Raw genomic sequence first — 22,907 nt, forward strand, 5'->3', positions numbered from 1 at the left:
TAAATAAGCTTAATGAGCATTTTCTCATGGGTAGAAACAGACCACTTCTTGGGAGTGGGTGAGAATAATTAACTCTTCCTGAGGACTCAGAAGAGGCTGAAAAGAGAAATCACAACTAAATCTGGGTTTTGAAGTAAGAAAAGGCAAATTGATTAAAATGTGTGGGGAACAGGGATGGACAGAGAATTTGCATTTGCAGAAAGAAATATTTGTATAATATTGAGAAAGTCTGGAAGAGCGCAGCCCATTTCTGAAGCAATAAAAGGGCTCAGTGCCATAATGTTGGCGCTTAATATGTGGGGCCAGGGAGAGAAACAGCATTTCATATGATTTAAAGAAAAACATAATTAATTTGATTCTTTTTAAGTATATAAGCCCTTTATCTTTTAAATGCTAAACTTATATTTCTGTTTGCTTAGCCCAATCTATGCTAATCAATGTATTCCAATTCTATCACTTGCTCCTTGGATCTAGTGACACATCATTTAAAAACATTGGTCCTCAATGTTCTCATTGGTAAAATGGAGACAGTATTTGCCTGTATCAGTCAGAATTTTTAATCGTGTTCAAGAGAAAGCAACAAAGGATTTTAATAAAGGGACACTGGATCTTTCTCAGGAAATGGAAAACTAAGTTTGGATGTGACAAAATCCAAAGTCATACTATGGCACTGGTACCACAGAGGCATCACTGCCACCAGCACCGGGCACAGATGCTGATATCTTTGCTGCTGTGCAATGGATGTAGCTGCTGGAAACACTGCACTGCTGGCTCAGGGAATCAGATGTAGCTGTGGTTCTGCCATCTCCCACACCAGACTGTATTTAGTTTGGGGCTATGAATTTGATTGGCACAACTGAGAACAGGTGTCCATTTCCTGGGTTTAATGGAGTACCAAGAGGTAAGCAAAGGTGCTGCTTTACAGTTTCTCCATGAAGATATAGGCTCTGCCTCATGAGGAGGGTGAGAGTTCTCCAGACACAGGACATAGGGGAAAATACTAGCTAGTGAAGAAGAAAAATGAATACCCACATAGTTCAGGTTATCAAAGGGGTTTGGAAGATATATAAACCATGATAATGCAGAAAACTCTAAAAATGTTTGATATTATTAGTATTATCATCATTAGCAGTTCAATATCAGGGAAGGTTCTTGAATAAATTCTGTATTAATTTCCTATAGCTGTGTAACAAATCACCACAAGACTCAGTGGCCTGAAGACAACAAATATTACTGCAGAGTATCTATGGGTCAGGTATTCAGAGCTGGCTGAACTCTGTGGGTCGGGTGCAGGGGTTTTCATGAGGTGATAGTCAAGATGGCAGCTGGGACTCGAGGATCCATGTCTAAGAAGGCATCCTCATGAGGGGCCTCAGCCTCTTTCTTGATGGCTCTTGGCAGGAGACCTCAGTTCCTAACCACACAGACCTCTCTATAAAATTCCTTCAGTGTCCTAATGACATGTTTGCTGGCTTTCTCTGAGAGAGGGAAAACAAGGTGGAAGTTACAATGTCATTTTATGATGAACATTTGCTAGTTATTCTCCATCATTCCTCTCCCATTCTATTTGTAAGAAGCCAATCACTAAGTATAGCCACACTCAAGAGGAAGGAAATCAGGCTCCACCAAAGGAAAGAGTATTACAGAAGCTTTGAACATGTATTCGAACTCTCACAAGTTATTATTATTTCATAGAACTGGGCAAACTAATTTCCTTATGCATTATTTCTATTCTTTTTTATGTATTATAATGTGTCAGAGAATCTATTCTGATATGAAGTAAAATTACCACACACCCTTCAGGGACATTTATTTTATCTGGTAAACATCTTTCAGTGCTTATAAAGGGAGACAGTTGCACTGGCTGAAATCTTATCACCAAAGAAACACATTTCAACTCTAAATGAAATATTTGTCCTTTCATCCAAAATACCTGAATCCTATAGTATAGAGATTAACAGACATCACTGCCTGGCTATATCTATTGAGGCAGTGGAGAAAAGGAGGAGATATATTTGTAATTCAAGGCACTTTTCTGAGAGCACAAAAGCATTCTAGGGACACAAATTTAAATGTCTTCAATGACCAAACAGGTAATACAAATAGTGAGCACTATAGAGACTGGTGAGGACTGTGACATTCAAATTCAATTTAAAAAATAATAGCAACAACGATACCAGGCTAGCCAAACAAACCACTTCCAATGCCCACTTTGGTGCTCAGTTGCCAGCTTGCTTTTCCCACTGAGTTCTATAAAGTGTTACTTGATTTTCTTGGAAATTTAGCTTCTGAATTTACAGTTTTGGAGCCAAAAAAGATCTTGCTCTATGTAACCTAACTTTTCCAATTTATAGCCAGAAATATGAGACAGGGCACTTTTACTTTTGGGGGTGCTTGCCTCAGAAACAATATAAGCACACCTTGTTTCATTGTACTGCATTTCCCAAATACTGTGTTTTTTTTGAATTGAAGGTTTGTGGCAACTCTGCCATCAAGCAAATTTATTGGTGTCATTTTTTCTAAGAGCATTATTTTTGTAATGAGGGTATGTACATTGTGTTTTTTTTTAGACATAATGCTATTAGTGAACACAATATACTATAGTATGATGTAAACATAAATTTTATACTCACTGGGAAGCTGGAAAATGTGTGACTCGCTTTACTGCAGTGGTCTGTTACTGAGCCCACAAAATTTCTGAGGTATGCCTGTATTAAAAATTATATTTTACAAGGTCAAATAAAAATAAGGTAAAGAGATTTTATTCAAAAGAATTTTATGCAGGACTATTGCTACTAGGGGATAGGGACTAATGCCAGAGGGAAAAAAAAGCTTTGATCCTTAGATTTGCAAGCCTTTGGAAGGCTAGGTGGAAAAGGTCTTTTCTAGTAAAAAATAAGTAATACTGAAAGAACAGGACCTGGGGAATTGGGATGAGCTAGAGTGGCATGATCTTAGAGAACAGAAAGTTGCACCTTGAGGTTAGCCTACCTTCAGGGGGCTGTTAAGGAGGAGTTGTATGCTGGCTCTGGCTGAAGGCTGGTCAAAGTTCAGGGCCAGGGAGGCAGAGAAGCTTAATTGAAGTTTGGTCAAGTCAAGGTAGCAGGTATTTTGTTCAGATTGGTTAGTGAGCACAAACAGTTCAGTTAATCATTTATGATGCAAAAAATGGGAATTTGACAGGTCTGTGTCATAGATAAATAAAGTAGGTCTTACCAGTAAGTCTTATTTATTTGGGGAAGGATGATTCCTTGTAATAAACCAGTTCCCATTTCCAGAAAATGAAAGAATGGGAAGATTTCTCTAACTCCTACTACTGTTTCCCAAGATTATAGGGCTGCGAAAGTTCAACATTGTCAACGACTGCACTGGCAATAAAGACCAGTAGATTAATATTATATATTATGAACACTTTTTTCAACTTAAAAGGTTTTTTCTAACTCCCCTCTGCACTTTCATGGGCCATAAAAGTGGGCTCCAATCTGTGACCCTGAATGGTTGAGGGCCTTTAACATCCTGGGCTAGTTGTGGCAGAGCTCAGACAGGAGGAATCAAGCCAAGGGTTTTTTTTTCCATACCTGCATCTTTATTAAGACTGAAAGAGAAGTCTCTCCTTAAGAGATAGGATGAAAACTTGGGAATAGCAATGTTAACTTTGAAATAAAATTCTGCAGACTCAGAAGTTAAGGATAGATGAGGGAAGTTCATTAAAGTACTGGGGCCTGGGGTCACCTTAACGGTGACTGTTAGATGCTGGTCAACCATATTTATTATGTATCTACCACATGCTTGGTTTCCCTGCGTTCACCCACTTTACAGTCAAGGAGGGGAAGCCAATGCAACAGGTAACTGCAATAAATTGCAACAAGTGTTATGACAGAGGAAGTGAGGCATTTGGGAGTGGACCTGAGAGACCTAGAACTTGTGCTCTGACTTCCGCCTGGCCAAATATTCTTAGTATTTGGGAAGCCAGGTAGGTATCAGTGAAAAGGGAGTGGTTAAAAAGCTCTCCCACCTGCTTCCAGGAGTGCTAGAATCCAGGACCCAGTTGCCCACAGGGTTTGGAGGATAAAATAAAATAACGGAGAAACCTAAACAAAGCAAATTGTCCTTCCCATTTTCCTACACTACCCAGGCAGTTGTCGTACTTGGTCCACTCCGAGCAGGTGAGGATACTGGTTTCAGGGTGAGTTTTCTACCCATTCTAGATCCCTGGATTGGCACTTTCCACTTCCCTTGTAAAGGGTCCTGGGGCTCCCACTCCCTGTCATTGCCCCGGCCAGAGTCCATATCATCCGGCCTACCTTGATTCTCCTCACCTCAATCTGAGCTCTCTCCAGCCGTGGAAGGAGAGGACACCTCGAGGCCCGCGGACCGGCCTGTTCCGGCTGCTGCCACCGGTGAGAGAAGGAGGAGGAGTAGGACGGCAGGGCAGCTGCAGCCGGAGGGAGCGGGAACTGGGGCTGGGGTGGGGCGGAGGAGGGAGCGGCGTCTCGTGGGGGCGTGCCCGGGGCGTGGCCGGCAACCCTGAAGGGCAGCCACGCAGTTCTGCTGTCACGCTGCCCGGCTGCGGGGCACCTGCAGCTTCCCAGCACTCTGCCTGGGGTAGGGCTGACGCCCCTTGGGCTCGGCTTGAACTCCCTCGCCCAAGAGGTGGGTCTTTCTCTGACTGCCCCTGGCTCTTGCTTCCCGCCCTCAAGCCGAGGGTTTGGATACTGAGAGAGGAGGAAGAAAGGTGAGCGTGGTAGTTGCTATAACCTCTTCTTTTGCTCCAAGTTCTTGCACGTGGAAACTTCCCTCTTCTACTCTTTTGTAGATGTCACATCAATAGTGGCCGAAGACACGCCAGCTGTGAAATTGGTCCTTTTGAGTGTGGCTGGGGTTGGCGAGGGGCTTAGTATACCTATCTGTGGTCCTGGAAGGAAATCTTTCGGATTTAGAGACCCGCCATTCACTAAGGAGAGAGTTTCTTGGGACTTGGAAATCGGACTTATATGGGACTGGAGTTTGTTGAATTCACTGAGTCCAGTAGCTGGGAAAATGATCCAGTGGACGCTGGCTGGCTGGGGTGTGACAGCTTGGGACCTGCCTCAGGCAAGGAATCTGGTAAAAAAAAAAAAAAATCTGTTTGTGCACCTGCGGCTGAGCCAGCAATAAGACTTTTGTTACTTAGTAAAGTTGGACAAGAATAGGAAGATAAAGGGGGTGATGTCTGCACTGACGAAAATCTGGAAATGGTGAAGTAATAGTAATAGCTACCTTGCGGCCGGGTACTTCCTTATTCCACCTTCCTCACTGATTAGAACATTTTTGTGTTCGTTTTTCTACTCGGTTAAGATGCAAACAGAACATTGCTGTACACCAACGTTAACTTTGTCTTCCCCGTCTTCCAGTTCTAATGCTAAAAGAGTTCAAGGTCACCTGTGGAGACTGGGTCACCTGTTGGGAATATTTTTACTTAATGAAAGGATTTAGAAACCTGTTTGCTTCTTTCATCCCTCTTCTTACCCCTCCCGTCCCCCGCTCCCTCCCCCCACCCACCACACTAGGTGATTACTCTCCACCCTCCTTAATTTTCCCCACTTAAAAACCTGGGGGGTAGAAAGCAACCTCTTTTGTCATGCAAGTACCTGCGGTTTAACTTGATCTTGTGACTTTTGTTCCTTAGCCCTCCTTTAGTTCTTTTAGTAATCAAAATAAACCAATAGTGTTTTCTATAAAGAATGCACAGTCTTTTTCTATAAAGGAGGAGAAAGGGAAACTTTGTCCAGGAAATGGTCTAGTAAAGTGATTATTATTATTTTTTTAAACAGCAAAATTAGGACTGTTGAGTTACAATATCTTCACTTCTTTTGGGGAATATGTTTTTAAATTATAATTATTTTATCAATAAAGTATCAACTGTTCATTCTCTGCCTATGTGTGAAATCTTACATAAATGGTCTCTACCCAATTAAGTGAACGCTTTTGAAATCTGAGGTTTTTGTTTATAGAAGCCAGCTGGAATAGAAATGTATTTAAATTACCAAATAGCTCCATAGAACCTTAAAATTCCGTATTAGGAATTACAAAGTTTCAGGATTGCTGCATACATATATATATTTGTGGCTTACACGTAATCGAATATATAAATTCACATTCTTTCTGTTATTTGATAGTGTTACAATATGTAGTATCTCATTAATAATTATAAGTGCATTATAAAAGACATTTATCTGGACTCCTGAATGTATGATTATTTTTTCCCCAAGTGTAACATGTTTAGATTAAATTCTACTCTAGACTGAGTTGGAGGCAGGGAGATGAGGTGGGGATAAAGACTAAAAGAATGTTTATATTCTCATATCAGACCATCTCTGAAGTTCTGGCAAGTCCTCAAATTAACTCTAGGGTACCAGCAAGTCCTTTAACTTATGTGTGTCATTTTTGTCTGCAAAAAAAGAAAATTTTGTTTAGTCTTAAAGGATATTCAGGTCCTACTGCATTCTCCTGTAAACGGCAACTCCTCATTTCTAGAGCTAGGTATCAGGGCTCTAGAGCAATATCTCTTCTATGCTCTCATTCCCAGCTGGCTTCCTAACATACTGGTCACTGCCCCTACCCTACCTATGCAGTGTAGTGCAGTGATTAAGGGTGTGAGTTTGGAGACTCAGGTCTGTCTTGTTTTTCTAGCTCTTATCTTGGGCAAACTGCTTATATTCTCCAAGCTCATTTTCCTACTCTTTAGAATAAGGATAATAATAATAATACTAGGGTTATTATGAAGTTCAAATTAAGTGATGAACATTATGTAAAATAGCAGTGTCAGAGTTCCTGCTGTGATACAGAGGGTTAAGGATCCAGTGCTACTGCAGCTGGGGGTTAGGTTGAAGTTGATGCTGGAATGTGATCCTTGGCCTGGGAACTTCTACATGCCATGGGTGTGGCCATTAAAAAAATATATATTAATGTCTACAATTTCATAGTAAACCATAAGAATTTTTTTTCCTCCAACACTGACCTCCTTTCTTTTTTACTTCTAAAGGTAAAATTTTACCTGGAAAAGTTAAAGTCCTATACATGAATGTTTAAGAAGTAAACAATTACAGGATGAGGGAGTTGTAATTAACTGAACCAGTCAACCTTTTGGTAAATTGACCGTGTGCTTCCTCTGAGTCAGCAGTGAGTGGTTAGGGCCCAGGAAATTAATAAGATTTTAGGCTGTTTTAGTAGGAATCAGAATGTATATTGATAGCCAATGATATTTTTTTCTACATCTGCCTTTTGTTCCTTGTGCAGACCTCAGAGACACACTCAAGAAGATCATTTAAAAGCTGACTTTTGAGGGAGGGGAAAGGAGAAAAGAGGCAACTCTTGAAGCCACACGTCATTCTTTCATAATGAATACATTCATTTTTGCCTTCCCCCTCAATATTTTTTGACTTCTTGTTACATGTAAAACTACCTGCCAGCAGAATGCAAAGGAAGAAGGAACAGTTTCCTACCCTCCAAGCATTCATAGTAGAATTCAGGTAAAAGACACAGGCAGAATTAGAACAGAGTGATGAGCGTTCCGGTAAAGGTAGAAAAGCGAGTGCCTGGAGTAGAAGAGTGCTGTGTATCAACCAGGAGAGGCTCAAAGGAGTTAAAATTTAACTCTGGTTTTGAAGGTTCCTTTTTTAAGGGAGTTTGCCAGGAAGAAATGCTGAGGAAGAGCATTCTAGGACAAAGGAAAAATTCCTGTGACGGTATCATAGATTGAGAGAGGAGGAAAAGTGCACATCATGGTCCCTATGCTGTCCCTTCCTTTCCTGGCTACAGGATGTTGGTAAATTATTTTGCTTCTCTGAACTTTAGTTTCCTCAAATATAAAATAAAAGTTTATATTATTTACACTATTAGGTCCTTATTTAATCTTCATGTCTCTCCTATAAGAGAGTCTACCTCACAACTTTGTTGGAAGACTTAGTTGCCTATAAAACAAGAGGCTGTCTGATGCACAGGTGACAAGCAACCAGAGTGGTCCCTTCCACCCATCTCAGTTTCTTGATGAGAGAAAATACAACAGGAATCCAGTCTTGAGATTAGATGGGATTTAGCTTTTTCACACGTAGCATTGAAAGCCAAGCGGACCAAGAAATGCTGTACCTATTCTCCTTGATTAGAAGGAAGTATGAAGTTATTTATACTTTCACCACCATAACCCTTATTCCTTAACCACTAGAAGCTTTCCTTCAACTAAGGTTGTATTTTTAGCCTATGTTGTAAGACCAGGCTCTGGAAAAGGAGTTCTACCACATTGAGAGATCTTTGCTGGACAAAGATTAGCATTCCTGTGTTTACATGATAGAATCTCAGACCATTTTAAACCCTGCTTTCCTGCCCTGGTCCTTGTTTTCAGTCTGAGCAACTGAAGTGAGGCTTAGAAAAAAATTTTGATGGGAGGGGATCTGGAAAATGTATTAATTATTTTGGAGTACCAAAATACAAACTGAATATTTTGGGAGGAATTTGTTCGATGATTGTACCCTTCCGAGATTTTTCTTTGGTCTTGCTAGCTCTTAAAATTCTTTCAAATTTGAAAGACTTTGCGTCAAATTCTAACTTGATCATTCTTGAATTATCCCTTTTTGCAAACAGTGTATATGCATTAGGGTCTACAATTGAACACATAGAGTTTTCTTCTTTTGGTCTTTTCTCCATCTGGAAAGACCTCAGGCAATTTTGTTGTTAAGTCCTACGGAACATGGAAGATTACTTTCTATGAGTCATTTAGACCAGCAGTAGATAGAAAAGGAATTTAACTACTTTTCAGTCATTGGAGAGAAAAACAGTAGGTTATGGGCCAGACCTGGCCTGTTTGTTGTGGAAGGCCCAGATCAGGCCGGCCAGGTGTTAACAATCTCACTAAGCCCTACAGACCAAGCCCTAAAACTTTTTGAAGAATTGTTCTTCTTTGGCGTTCATTTAGTGAATATTGCTTCAATTTTATAAATTAACTTGAATATTTCTTTCACTATGCTATGCATGGGGGATGATGAGATTGATTTAAGTTCCTTAGCATCAAATACAAGTAAGCATGTCTTTGGAGAGCCATTTAAAATTCAGATTCCCAGCCTCAAGTTCAGATTCTCTCAGCCTCCAGAGTCAGGCACACAGTAGGTACTTCATATTTGTTAAGTAAATTAAGTGCCACTCTAAAAATCACTGTTAAAATGGAATTTATTTTCTGTCATATATTTCATAATTTTCTCCTCTTAAACGGGAAAAACTGCTAATTCTATGTTTCCTATTGAGAAATACAATGTATTCAATTGCAGTAATTTAGAGGTTGAAAATAAAAAAGAATTTTTAATGGCATTTTACATATATTTATACATATATATTATATATATATATATATATATATATTTTTTTTTTTTTTTAGTTGAGACACTGTGACTGTGATTCCTTATAGCCCATTATGCCACACAGGTACAGACACTCATTTTTGCTTCCTGAGGCACTGGGAGGCGAGTATTTGAAATATCTTCTTTACATGCATTTTGATTCCATGTTGAACAAAATATACGGACAGAAGAGTTGCTGCTGCTGCTTCTTCATTTTTTTTCTTTCAGCAAGATCACAGAGATAAACTAAGTCAGAGCAGCTCTCTTGAATAGCTAATGTGTGTTGCCTGGAGAAAGAGAAAATTATTTTCTGCCCTCCATGTTGATGTGTATAGAACATGTGTTCTGAGTAGCTGCTATTTTCACTGCCTCTTTTTCCAGTTGAAGTGCAACATAAACTATTTTAATTAATATTGTGTCACCAAAAGGGATTGAAATAGCCAATTGAATTCTACCAAGATAGAGTCTTTTGATGAAAACATATCTTTATTGATTGTGGACGAAGAAAATCATTCTTAAAATGAAATCCAGAGAAAAATCATATCCCTCAGAGAAAATTTCTGAGTGGCAGGCTGAGATTAACATCATAAAATTGAATTTGTGCTGCAAGCCTTTGATGTAATCAGCAGCTGGGAGATGGTGTTGCCCTTGCCGTGCTCCCTCTGATTGTGGTGAATTATTGTGTGGAATGAAATAAGTGTTTCTTGGGTCCCTCCTCCAAGAAATACAAACAAGGTATTACTAGGTAGTTTCTTGCTAGTTAAAATGGGTTGGATCGATTCCAGCCCTGTCAGGCTCTCATACTGCCATGAACTATAGGAGTTGGGCATTTATTTATGCCCCAGGGACAGAATTTCTTGATATCACTGGACAGTGACTTCTTACTTCAGTGGAAATCCAACAGAGAAGTCACAAGACGGATCCCCCTTGCCAAGGACTTTTTTAAGCAGACGCCTGGATATGTTAGAAAGTATTAATTTGCCTAGTTTCTGTTGGCCTGTGGCCAGTCAAGTCCTTCCCTATCTCCATCAGCTACCTCTCGTGACATACAATGCATTGAAATCACTGCAGTGTGGAAATCTCACTTTGTACTGGGAATCTTGTTCTATGACACCAGTGTTAAAATGGGCTTTTTGTTGTGTTTCTGTATTAAGTCCTGATGCTTGGAAAACACTCTTGCCCGTGCATGTACTTTCACACATGTAATGAATGGGTTTTGTAAATTAAGTGGAGAAAATCTATTTATACATTTACCCTCAGATTAAAGAGTGATGTGGCACCTTAATCACCCCTGTGGTTAGACCTAAGTTGGTTTTGATTTGTTTTGTTTTTAAAGAAATAGGTAAATGGCTTGTCTGTAAACGAGGTAGTGGCGTCATCATTTTGTACTCTCACTCTCAGGTCGTTTGAGAAGTAGGATGATTCTTAAAGTCAGGTAGATCTAGGGATATAATCTTTGCCCAGAGATATAGATTTATCAAGCTTCTTTCCTAATAACACTAATGGTGGGTGTGTGGGTCAAATAAGAAAACACATGGGAAAGCCCCTGGTACAACACAAAGTCTAGAATGACATTTAGTGAACACGAATTTAAAATACTTTGTCTTAAGACTAGGAAAAAAGAAGAAAAGATAATTAAAGCAGAAGGTGGGGATATGGTCTGGAATAAGGGAAAGTATGAGGAGCCAGGACAAGGGACAATGCTCAGAAGAGGTGAAGTAGGGGAATATAAAAAAGAGTTAGGATATGTCTTTGCTCTCGACAGAAAATCCACAAAGATGAGAAGAATGGTTGCAAATGGCTCCTGTCCTGTGTCTTGAATTAATGCTGAAATGGGCTGAAAGTCCCAGAAAATGTTTTTAAATAATTGAATACTACAGGAAGGCTAAAGTTCCTTTGGATTATGACCCTCAAGTCCCATCCCTCCTCTACCACTCTCTCTAAAGCCCCATGGAATTCTGCAATTTGTAAGCCTTCTTGACATAAGTCTGTTTTGGTCACACTCCTGCTAGGATCCTGGAGTGTAAGAGAGTAGTCCTAAAGGCTTCTCTGACCTGACCAAGGCATCTGTTTTGTGGGCAAAGTCAGAAAACACTAAACTAGTGGGTTTTAAGGAGCCTTCTCCAAATAGGACTTATCCACACAGGTTCATATTCTTGCCTGTGGGGTGCCTTCCATCTATTTATACTGTGAGGAAAGGAGTGTCATAATGGCAGTGGACTGACTTCTAGTGTCAGTGAGTACTGAAGATAACAGAAGAGAAATAGATGTCAGGGCTAGGGAAGGAGAGAACTAGCCCACGAGAAAACACACAGTTTCTGAGAGAGAAGCTAGGAATATGAGATGCTCCATCGATAGCCATAGGAGCTTAGCATGCTTTGCTCTTATATCTCAGCAATATTTATCCCACGCTATTTCCCATCAGTTATTATGTACCTATGACTTGATTCTTAGATTGTGAATTTCTGGAGATCAGGAACCTGTGTTTTTTCACCTTTCATTTAGTAGGGCTTTTCATAAATACTTGTTGGATTAATAAATGAATGTATTCTTTTCTCAGGGAGCATATATATGTGGGCAGAAAGAAGATTTTTACACAAAAGGAGTAAAGAACAGAACTTGGTATATGACCAGTTGTGTGATTTAAACTAAAATTTAAGGATATGTCAACAGAATTGATATATACATTATTAAGATTTATGTTTTGGCTAGAAAGAAACAAAATCTGTCAGTTGGTGTGTTAGTTTACTAGGGCTGCCTTAACAGAGTACCACAAACTGAGTGGCTTAAATGATGGAGTGGCTAAATATTGTCTAACAGTTCCAGAGGTTAGTAGTCTGAAATTGAGGTGTCAGCAGATGGTTCCTTTTGTGGGCTGTGAGGAAGAATCTGTTCCATACCTCTCCCCTGGCCTCTGGAGGTTTGTGGACAGTCTTTGGCATTCCTTGGACTGTAGAAGTATCACCCCATCTCTGTCTTCATTTTCTTATGGCTCTTTCCCTATGTGCATCTTTCTTCGAATTTCTCAGTTTTATTAGGATCTACTTACTGGATTGGATCTACTATAAATTATGAATAATAAAATTAAGGATTATAAATGGCAAGGATTGTATGTATCACACTCTTTTGAGATTAAAAAAGCCTTCTGATAAGGGTAGCTGACATTTATTGAATGCTTACTCTATAATGATTTCCATGGATTATCCCACTTCACTCTCATATCTACCCTCTTAAATTTGTTATTATTTATTTACTTTTTATTGATGAGGAATCCAATACAGAGTTGTAAAGTAACCCACCAGAGAACACACAGTAGTGGAGTTGTCCTTGGAATCCAAGGTGACCGAGCTCTAGGGCCTCACCACTGGGTGCATGCTGTCTCCTTAGGCTTATTGCAGGTAAATTAGGTATTATTCCCATTTTATGGATGAGGAAAGTAAAGTTTTTCTCTTTTTTTTTTTCCTGTCTTTTGTCTTTTTAGGGCCACACTCATGGCACATGGACGTTCCCAGGCTAGGGGTCTAATAAGAGATGTTGTTGATGGCCTATGCCACCGCCACAGCAACGCAGGATCCGAGCCATGTCTGTGACCTACACCACAGCTCAGGGCAACACCCGATCCTTAATTCACTGAGCGAGGCCAGGGATCAAACCCGCCTAGTCAGATTCGTTTCCACTGTGCCAGGACGGGAACTCCAGGAAAGCAAAGTTTAAAGTAATGAGAGAACTTCCTGGGTCACAAAACCAGCATGTGTTTAATATCGATGTGTCTAATATTTGGGATTTGAGTTTAGATGTTAACCCCAATGAGCAAATCCTTTCTACCTTTGATTTATTTTATTTATTTATTTATTTTTTGTCTTTTTGCTGTTTCTTGGGCCGCTCCCACGGCATATGGAGTTTTCCCAGGCTAGGGGTCTAATCGTAGCTGTAGCCGCCAGCCTATGCCAGAGCCACAGCAACGTGGGATCCGAGCCGCGTCTGCAACCTACACCACAGCTCACGGCAACGCCGGATCGTTAACCCACTGAGCAAGGGCAGGGATCGAACCTCATGGTTCCTAGTCAGATTCGTTAACCACTGCGCCACGACGGGAACTCCTCTACCTTTGATTTAATGCTCACTTGTGTTTCCTCCCCAAACATTCTTGCATTTAGCTTTTAAGGCACTCATCTCACTGCTAGTGACTCAGGACATGCCTGTCTCCTGAGATACCAGAGAGCTCTTTGAGGTTTGAAGATTCTTGTCTACATTCCTAGAATCTTGTGTAATCTCTAGCACATAATAGATAGTAAATATTTTGCAACTAAATGTATATAAGTAAAGGCAAAGGAGTCAAAGAAAAGGGAGACCAGTTGAAATACACAAAAATAAGGATGAATAAAAGGAGTAACTGAGGTGATAGAAGATGAAATTTGGGATAATGATCAAAATATTATCATAGGTGATTAGTATGAATATCTCAGAAAAATAAGCTAAAAATAAGGTAAGTATATGGAATGTTGAAGTGATGAGAGGAAGCTTTTGTCTAAGGGCCTTGATTTTCTTGGTTAGTTGAAAGGAAGGATCATCAGCCAAGAGTGCTGGGGTGTAAGGAGATGCCTGGATTGGAGTGAGGTTTATGAATGGGTAGTGGAAAAGATTTGACTGTGGGATTGGATTAGAGACATGTTTCCCAGTAGACATCAAACATTTATGTTAACAGACTACTCATTTCAATGTGCATTTTGAAAAAAATTAATCAGTATATAGGTCCCATGACTTATGTGGTTATTAATTCTTAAGATAATTCTAAATGAGATAGTTATATAATTTAATTTAATACTTAAAAATAAATGAGCTAAATAAATAAGGAAATAGTTTTACAGACTGTACTTGGATATGGCAAAGAAAAATCTGAAACAAGATTGGAAATAGGTTTACAGTGCTCATACATTTCAAAACAATTGTTTTGTCTAATAACAGGAATACTTAGTTAAAACTAATCATAAAATGACCTGGTTATACATACTTTGAGGCCAGGGATTGTGTTTTTCTGTTCTTTGTTTTCTCTACAGCCCATCTCACCACCTTGGATACATTTGATTCTTATTAAATATTTGTTGAATTTATTTAAGAATGGATTAGACCAGTGATATTTTTTGTTCATGGTAGGTAACTCTAGGCTAGGGAAAAGAAACCAATGATTTTGACTGAAAATATTCAGAGTTAAATGTAATATAAATTAAAAAGAAAAATAAAATCCACTTCTTAAAGCCTAAAACTAAGGTTTTAGACAAAAGGGTTTCTGTTTCATGAAGTTGTTCACTGACTGAATATAAATAAAATGAAGGAGCCACCCAGAAAGAAATGAATTGTCTTTCTCCTATTTCTTTTTCCAGCCAATGCTCATCTCTTGACACTTGACTGTAAATGTAACATACTTGGCATTAATCTGGCTATTTTAACTCTGTTGCTCTACAGTTTAATAAGCAAGAAGGTGATGTTTGAAAGTAGTGCTCTGTAGTCTTTGACTCACAAGTCTGACAAAGTCGCAAGGTGTGATCGAAACCTCATCCATGGAGTGACAGGGATTTGATTTCTTGGCTGTTTTATTTTACACATGTTCCAGATTATAAGTGTGTGGATTTCAGAGATTATTTTGCATATCTGTTCGATTCCTCCCTTAATCTCTGGATTATTTTACTATTGATTTTACCTACCAAGTTTATGCCCTCCTTAATAAAACACATTACTTTCCAGTTTCTTAAGTAGCAGTTAATCATTCAATAATAAGCGTTTTCGAGGAGCTTGGCTTTGATGTTGGTTAGGGGTTAATTATGAAATTGTCATGCTCTACCAGGTAAACCAGGTGGATTTTTATGTGTTATTCAAATATGCCTTGGGCAGCCTTTGACTTTGTAGAAATTTTTTTTTTCTTTTTCTAAGGAATGATCTGATTACAATCTGTTGATGAAATAAGACCTTTTGCTTTGGGAGCATCTGCAAACAGACAGGTTTTGGGGGTCAGGACTTTAGCTGAGACCAGCTGTGCTAAAACCCTTAGGTCCCATGGATTCCTGAAGCCGCTTGCGGCATTTCCCTGTGTTAAAGTAGTTCTTAGGCTGGCCTCTCCTGATGACCAGGTGCTTTCCTGTCACTTCATAAAAGTCTCCTTTGTCCTCTTCCAGTTTATTACCACTGACTAGCTAGTGGTATGACAGCAACCAAACTACTTTATTCTTATCCCCAATTTATTTTGCTTTTTCAACTTTATTAAGGAATAATTTACATACAATAAGCTACACTCATTTAAAATATACAATTTGGGAGTTCCCATCACGGCTCAATGTAAAAGAATCTGACTAGCATCCTTGAGGACGAAGGTTTGATCCCTGGCCTTGCTCACAGGGTTAAGGATCTGGCGTTGCCATGATCTCTGGTGTAGATGGCAGACACGGCTCGGATCCGAATTGCTGTGGCTGTGATGTAGGCCAGCAGCTGTAGCTCTCCGATTCGATCCCTAGCCTGGGAACCTCCATATGCCACAGGTGCAGCCCTAAAAAGACAAAAGACAAAAAAATAAAAGTAGGATTTGATGGATTTTAACACCACAAGCTTTTTAAAACTAAACCTAAAACTTGGTAATAGAGGGAGTTCCTGTCATGAGTCAGCTGTTACGAACCCAACTATCCATGAGGATGCTGGTTCGATCCCTGGCCTCACTCAGTGGGTTAAGGATCTGGTGATGCCGTGAGCTGTGGCTCAGATCCCACATTGCTGTGGCTGTGGCATAGGCCAGCAGCTATAGCTCCGATTAGAACCCCTAGCATGGGAACTTCCATATGCCTTGTGTGTGGCCCTAAAAAAAGGAAAAAAACAAAAAACAAAAACTTAGAAACAGAACTCTCCTCTGGGCTCAAGAGGACCAAGTTATCTTCTTTGAAGGAGAGAATCATAAGGTAATTCTTTTTTGTCCCTCACAGTACGTAAGTACCTATATATGAGTTTTGAAGAAAGTAAGTGGGATTTCTTTGCACTTAAGAGATGGGATTCTGGGACCACACAACTGTGAGAGATTGATGTGAGATTCAAACCCAGACCTGTTTTATCCCAAAGTTTATATTATTAACTGCTATACTGTTTTTACTTTTCTCAAAGATGTTTACTTTTGTCAGAAGTTTATTGTCAGAGTTCATGGATAGTAACTGAGGACTTTATCCTTTGTAATTTTTTATTGTCCTCAGTTAAGGGATTTGGAGTTTGTCTTTGTCTTTGAGGCTGGTGAGGCAGACTCAGTGTCAGGGCGTGTCCCTGAAGAAAGTTATTTATGACAAGGTGAACAATTCTAGTGTCCAGTGGACACCAGCCACAAAACCACATTTGCATCATATTTATCAGACAAGTTAGAGAGATAAAAACAAATTATTACAGAGAAGACAACGAAAGAGAGAAGGAGGATGGGGGCTGTAATGGTGTGTTGTCTTTTCTCAAGCTTGCCAAGTATTGTAATTATGGAGAAGGACTAGGAAGTGCCAGCCCAGCTTCGAAAGCCAGTGGAGGCCACTTTGCAGCCTGAATGCATAAGAGATTTTATTGGTGGTTTACTTGACTTTTTGTTTTTTGTTATGTATTTATTTTTAATTTTTAAAGAACTACCAACATAAAGAATTTTGCGTAGGAGGTCACTAAGACTCTTGGGTGGGAAAGTCTGGGTTGTCTTTGTCATGGTTGTTGGAGGAGAGTGTCTGGTGGAGTGTTAAGAGACTAGGTTCTAGCTCTCACTCAGCCACTCTCGACCTGGGTTACTTTGGCCAAGTAACCAATGTCCCAAGCCTTTATTCTCTAACCTGTACAAGGAAGGTGGGGATGATAGTGATCTTCAAGTCTTCCCCCCACCCCCCTTTTTTTTTCCCTGCACCCGCAGTATATGGAAGCTCCCAGGCCAAGGACTGAATCTGAGCCACAGCTGTGACCTCCGCCACAGCTGTGGCATCACTGGATCTTTAAGGAGCAAACTGAGAATCAAATAACATTTGTTAGCTATTAATGGAGGAAAAAGACTAAGATTTTTATGACTCCTGCTCTATTTTCCTGCCTCTTTTCTTCACAATTAATGGAGATAGTGGTATCCACAAACTAATGATCAGACTAGAATCAGAAACTTTATATTTTCATCCATTTGAGTGGAATATGAAAAGGGGAATTAGGGTAGTTACTTTCCCCAAAACATAAGTTCTACCACAACAAAAAGACTCTGTGTCTCTAGGAAAGTCACAGCATCTTTCCTCCAATTCCTCATCAGCAACATAGGACTTTAATATCTCATCCTTAAAGTTTCTTTTAATTCTTCTAGTGAACTCTTCTTGCTCCATTTTCAAGACTAGACATAGTCACTTAAATATTTAGTAAATGTCCCCTAGTGTGACAGACAGTGTGCTAGGGACTTGGGTTCAAACAATGAAAAGACATATCCATCCTTTACCAGCTGTACCTGGTGATTTAAGAGCCTCTCTGACTTTAGTAGGTGATCAGGAAGTTCCAGTTGCTAGAACAGGTACCCCTTTGCTATTTCTATTTTAAAAATTTCCATTTAAAATGCAACAGTTTGAGGAGTTCCCATTGTGGCACAGTGTCTAACGAATCTGAATAGGAACCATGAGGTTGGTTTGATCCCTGGCCTTGCTCAGTGGGTTAAGGATCTGGCGTTGCTGTGAGCTATGGTGTAGGTTCACAGACGCGGCTCGGGTCCCACGTTGCTGTGGCTGTGGCGTAGGCCGGGTGCTACAGCTCCGATTCGACCCCTAGCCTGGGAACCTCCCTCCACACGTCGCGGGTGCGGTCCTAGAAAAGGTAAAAAGACAAAAAATAAAAATAAATAAATAAAATACAACAGTTTGGGAACTCCAAGGTGCTTGTGGTTAGAGTTTGTGTAACAGTGGCTACCAGCATGACTGTATTACCAGGAGATTTATTTCTTAGTTGTGAATATGTTTTTCCAAATCTTATAATGGCTTGGATCTTCTATAGCTTTAAATTATTTATGTTCCTAAACAATTTTTACTTAATTCAGTGTTTCCATCCTTTTTCACATCAAAACACAGGAAATGATCGTATTTGTACATACACTGGGTTAAGGGTTTCAATTTCTCTCACCCTTCGTATCAGCTAGTCACATTCCAGATGTGTGCCAGGGTGTATGGCTGAGAAGTTCTGAATTATTTAATGCATCTTATAGTCAACAATTAGATACATAAAGGAAACACAAAACTCTACTATTGAAATTGTGTCAATGAAAATGACAACAGTAAGTATTCTGTATATTCACTACAAGAAGTTCATCCTTCATTCTGTAAGGTCATTTATCTGATAAAGATTCTAAGAATCTAATATGGACCACCAAATGGTCATTAATAGTTTAAAACATAATCAGTGTTAAAAAGGGGAAAATCATAATTATTTCATTGAATATGGCTTTTTCTAGAAAGGAAAGCCTTCTCAAATGTCATGTATCTTGAATGACTAAAAACCATTTGCAAATAATAGCATAAAATCTTCTCTCTTATTGAGAAAAACAAAATGTGGAAATTATAAAAACAGACATTTGACTTTATTAGCCATAAAAGGTAGGAAATCCAGGCATTATGTAACAAACGCAATTTTGTTCTTATTTAATATGTACCAAAATTTCAATCTATATTTAAATATACAATATTAAAATAACATTTAAATTTAATAGTTTTTCCTTTCTTAGGTATAAATTGAATTTGTCTTTATATATAATTGTGTCAAAACCAACTTTATAATACATACTTTAGTAATTACTAGATCTAAAAAAGTTTTCCTTAAAATTGTTTTATATTATACTATTCAAAAATAACAAAATAATATGTTTATGAAAGGAATTTTGAGAGACTATTATTGAAGAAAAGGACTAAAATTAAAAGAATGGGAAAGTTGATAGGTCACAGCTTACTCTTATCTGCATAGCAGTTATATATGTCCAGAGCATTGCACTATGATGTTACCTAGTAGTAAAGCCACTTCGTTTTTATATATATATATGTGTGTGTGTGTGTATATATATATTCTATAGGTAGAAACCAATATATATATTTATAACCTATGTATATAACCAATTTATGCACACACACATATTTCCCACCAATTATTCAAAACTACATAACTGAGTAATTAATTTACATGGGTATTCTACCTGAAGGCTGTGAGCTTCTTGAAGGCCTTAGCTCACAGCCTTCAGGTAGAATACCCATGTAAATTAATATGTCCAAAAACTGTCATATTTTGGAAGGCTGCCTTCAAAAATTTGGGTAGAAATTATCTGAAAGGCAATTAAGAGTAAAGATTCTGTGTATGTATATAGGTTTATATAATTGTGAATGGGTTTAAAAATTATAAAATTATATATTTATTATGGGTTTTAATAATTATATAATATTTTGATATTTATACTGATTATATAATAAAATACAATATCAAAATCTAAGAGGCTGTACTTGGTATTGTCACTAGATCCAAATGAGAAAAATTTATTTGACCTTTATAATATAGTCTGTAACTTTACCCTGTCTGTGGGAATTTTTTTTTTTTTTTGTCTTTTTAGGGCCACACCCACCACATATGGAAGTTCCATAGTTCCATAGGCTAGGAGTCTAATCAGAGCTGTAGCCACAGCTACAGTACACAGCCACAGTAATGCCAGCATCTGTGACCTACACACAGCTCATGGCAACACTGGACCCTTAAACCACTGAGTGAGGCCAGGGATCGAACCCACATCCTCATGGGTACTACTCATGTTTATTACCCCTGAGCGGAGACAGGAACTCTGGGAATGATTCTTTTTTAATGTCCAATGTAAATGTTTTTTCCCTCCAATGGATGTGTTTATTTTAAAATGTTTTTAATTAGACCAGATTTAAAAATCATTTAAAGGCCTGTAAACATCTATCAATAGTCTTGATTTAGACATTCCAAAAATATCATTCAGGCATTCAAATTTGGGAAACAATAATTATAAATTGAGGGCTGTGGTAAAGGTTTGTAATCCCTTCCCAAGATTTTACAACTTGTCTAGAGATATAATTATTTGAAATGGGACAGTATACTTCTCTCTAGGGCAGACTTTCTTCTCTACATCACAGACTTATCCTCTAATGTAGAGTTTCTATAATAGACTGTCTTTTCCTTTGAGGTTTGTTTGTTTGTTTGTTTGTTTTCTTTTTTGACTGCCTTGTGGCATGGACCAGGGATCAGATCTGAGCTACAGTTGCAACCTATACTGCAGCTGTCGCAATGCTGGATCCTTAACCCTACTCTGCCAGCTAGGGATCGAACCTGCATCCCAGTGCTACAGAGATGCTACAGATCCTGTTGTACCACAGCAAGAACTCTTTGAGGTTTATTTTTGAATAGAGATTTCTGAGGAATTGTACAGGGTCTTAGAAAACATGTATTTATTCCCTTTCCTGTTGGTAGTAAGCCACTAAGTTTCTGAAGCTACTTTTAAAATTTTGCTGCAAAAAAAAAAAAAAAAAAAGTGACTTCTGGAGTTCCCATCATGGCTCAGTGGTAAATGAATCCAACTAGGAATGATGAGGTTGCGGGTTGGATCCCTGGCCTTGTTCAGTGGATTAAGGATCCAGCGTTGCCTTGAGCTGTGGGGTGGGTCGCAGACGCAGCTTGGATCCCATGTTGCTGTGGCTCTGGCGTAGGTCGGCAGCTGCAGCTGCCATTAGACCCCTAGCCTGGGAACCTCCATATGCCGTGGGTGCTGCCTTAAAAAGACAAAAAAAAAAAAAAAAAAAAAAAAGTGTCTTCTGAGATGTGCGACCTTTTAATCAGTTACTTATTCTCACTTTACAACTTGCTTAGTCTCTCAGAATCTCAGAATATAACTGATCCTAAGAGTTATCTACACCCCATTGTCAATTTTCTTATAGGTGAGAGGGATCAGATTAATGGTCCCCAAAGTGACTTCTTGCCTGAAATTCTAGATTACTGGAGTTTATAATGTAATATGTACAAAGTATAATGATAGAATAGTATGTTTATTTATTCTTGTATGCTTTTATTTGCATCATTGAATTTATTCCTTATAAGAATACTGAGATGTAGGCAGTGCAGGTGGTAGTACCCTTATTTTTCAGAGTATTATCTTTATAATCTGGAAATAAAAGTAATAAATAAGTGGCAAAGCAGTCCTAGATCTAGGTCTCTGAATACCAGGTCTGTTTGAACTACAATTAGCAATCTGGACTGTTCAGGATGAACTTTGGTTGAGATCTGAGTTTTTGTGACTTTGGCCTTTGTGCTTTTTAATTTTCTAATTTGGATGTGTTAGGGATCTTATGACTATTAAGGCTATGAATAGTCTATGAAATGCTTGACTTGTTTGATTTTCTAAACTTCAAGTTTTTTTTTTTTTTTAGGTGCTTAAGTTTGTAAATATTTGCACACATACTTGCTATACTAGATGTGAGTCTTTAGACTGTAATGTATACTTCCATTTATTTATTTATTTATTTTATTCTGGAAATAGTTATTGAGTGCTTGCCTATCCTAAGCCCTTTTCTGGTCCCTGAGAATACAGCAATGGACAAATCAGACAGAAGTCCCTGCCTTGAAGGATTTAAATATAGTGAATTAGAAAGGAATATAATTTGAATAAGATTTGTATAAAGTATAATAGTAGAAAAGTTTGATATATGGGTAACCATTGCTAGTGTCCCAAAGTACAGCAGCTAAAATAAAAATAATAGTAACTTACTTTATGCCACTCTGTGCTCTACATTGTAAACATGTTCTCCTTTTACTCTCAACAATACTCTGAGCTGGGTATTGTTATTATTCTCAGGTTATAGATGAGAAAACTGTAGCTCAGAAGGAATAAGTGACTCACATTTAATTCTATCCCAATTTGAATTTCATACTCTTAATCAATTCCCTCCCTTTTGGAATATAGAGCTTATAAATAATAAGGAAAAGAAGTTACTCAACTGATATTGTTCTTCTATAATCAAGGCCCTGTGATTCAGGCACAGGGAATATAATAATGATTAAGAAATGGTTCCTATCTTTCACAAAGTATGTAGAAGGAAGAAGCATCAAGATCACCTTAGTTAAAAAAACATTTATCAAGAACCTATTATTATGGGCCCGCAGGACGCTTCGCAAAGTGTAGTCTTCATTCTTGGAGAAACTGTATCACTTCATTAGGGAGATGTCAATGCAGAGCAGGTTATTTTCAGGGAGATTAAAAAACCAGAATAATATAAAGTGGCCCATTATTGGGTAGACAATATTGTAGTGATTCAAGTTACAGATCATTTTCTGGAGTAATAGGAATATAAATAACTCACTTCAGGGATTATTTTTCTTTGTACAGTGTTAGCTAATCATTACAAATATTTTAATTCCCTGACAGATATTCCCCAGATTCGTTTCTGCCACCTTTCTACTTAGCAATTTAGACAACTTTCCTTGACTACAGTTTCCTAGGTTAAGTTAAAAGTGTGACAGGTGAGTCCATGGACAAAT

At 38.5% G+C, this 22,907-nt stretch overlaps 2 protein-coding genes across 9 annotated transcripts in view; one reads left to right on the forward strand and one right to left on the reverse strand.

The window, feature by feature from the left end:
- The window catches only part of LOC110261071 (uncharacterized), an 856,894-nt gene that overhangs the window by 105,121 nt on the left and 728,866 nt on the right, over positions 1-22,907 (reverse strand). The window contains exons 15-18 of the mRNA XM_084969796.1: positions 5,631-5,738; positions 5,260-5,439; positions 4,320-5,103; positions 2,634-2,708 (exon numbers count right to left, since the gene is read on the reverse strand). The gene's annotated coding sequence lies outside the window, so the exon portion shown is untranslated. The remainder of the gene's footprint in view (positions 1-2,633; positions 2,709-4,319; positions 5,104-5,259; positions 5,440-5,630; positions 5,739-22,907) is intronic.
- The window catches only part of WDR72 (WD repeat domain 72), a 215,829-nt gene continuing 197,436 nt past the window's right edge, over positions 4,515-22,907 (forward strand). For 5 of the 8 annotated variants that reach the window (XM_013992975.3, XM_084969784.1, XM_021095106.2 and 2 more), the window contains exon 1: positions 4,515-4,735. The gene's annotated coding sequence lies outside the window, so the exon portion shown is untranslated. The remainder of the gene's footprint in view (positions 4,736-22,907) is intronic. The other 3 variants (XM_021095093.2, XM_084969773.1, XM_084969745.1) reach the window with 1 other exon arrangement.

The sequence above is a fragment of the Sus scrofa genome, chromosome 1 (genome assembly GCF_054392235.1).
Source record: "Sus scrofa isolate SSC_HxYL_T2T_F1_AM1 chromosome 1, Sscrofa_HxYL_maternal_Yorkshire_Landrace_v2.0, whole genome shotgun sequence".
Classification (NCBI taxonomy): domain Eukaryota; kingdom Metazoa; phylum Chordata; class Mammalia; order Artiodactyla; family Suidae; genus Sus; species Sus scrofa.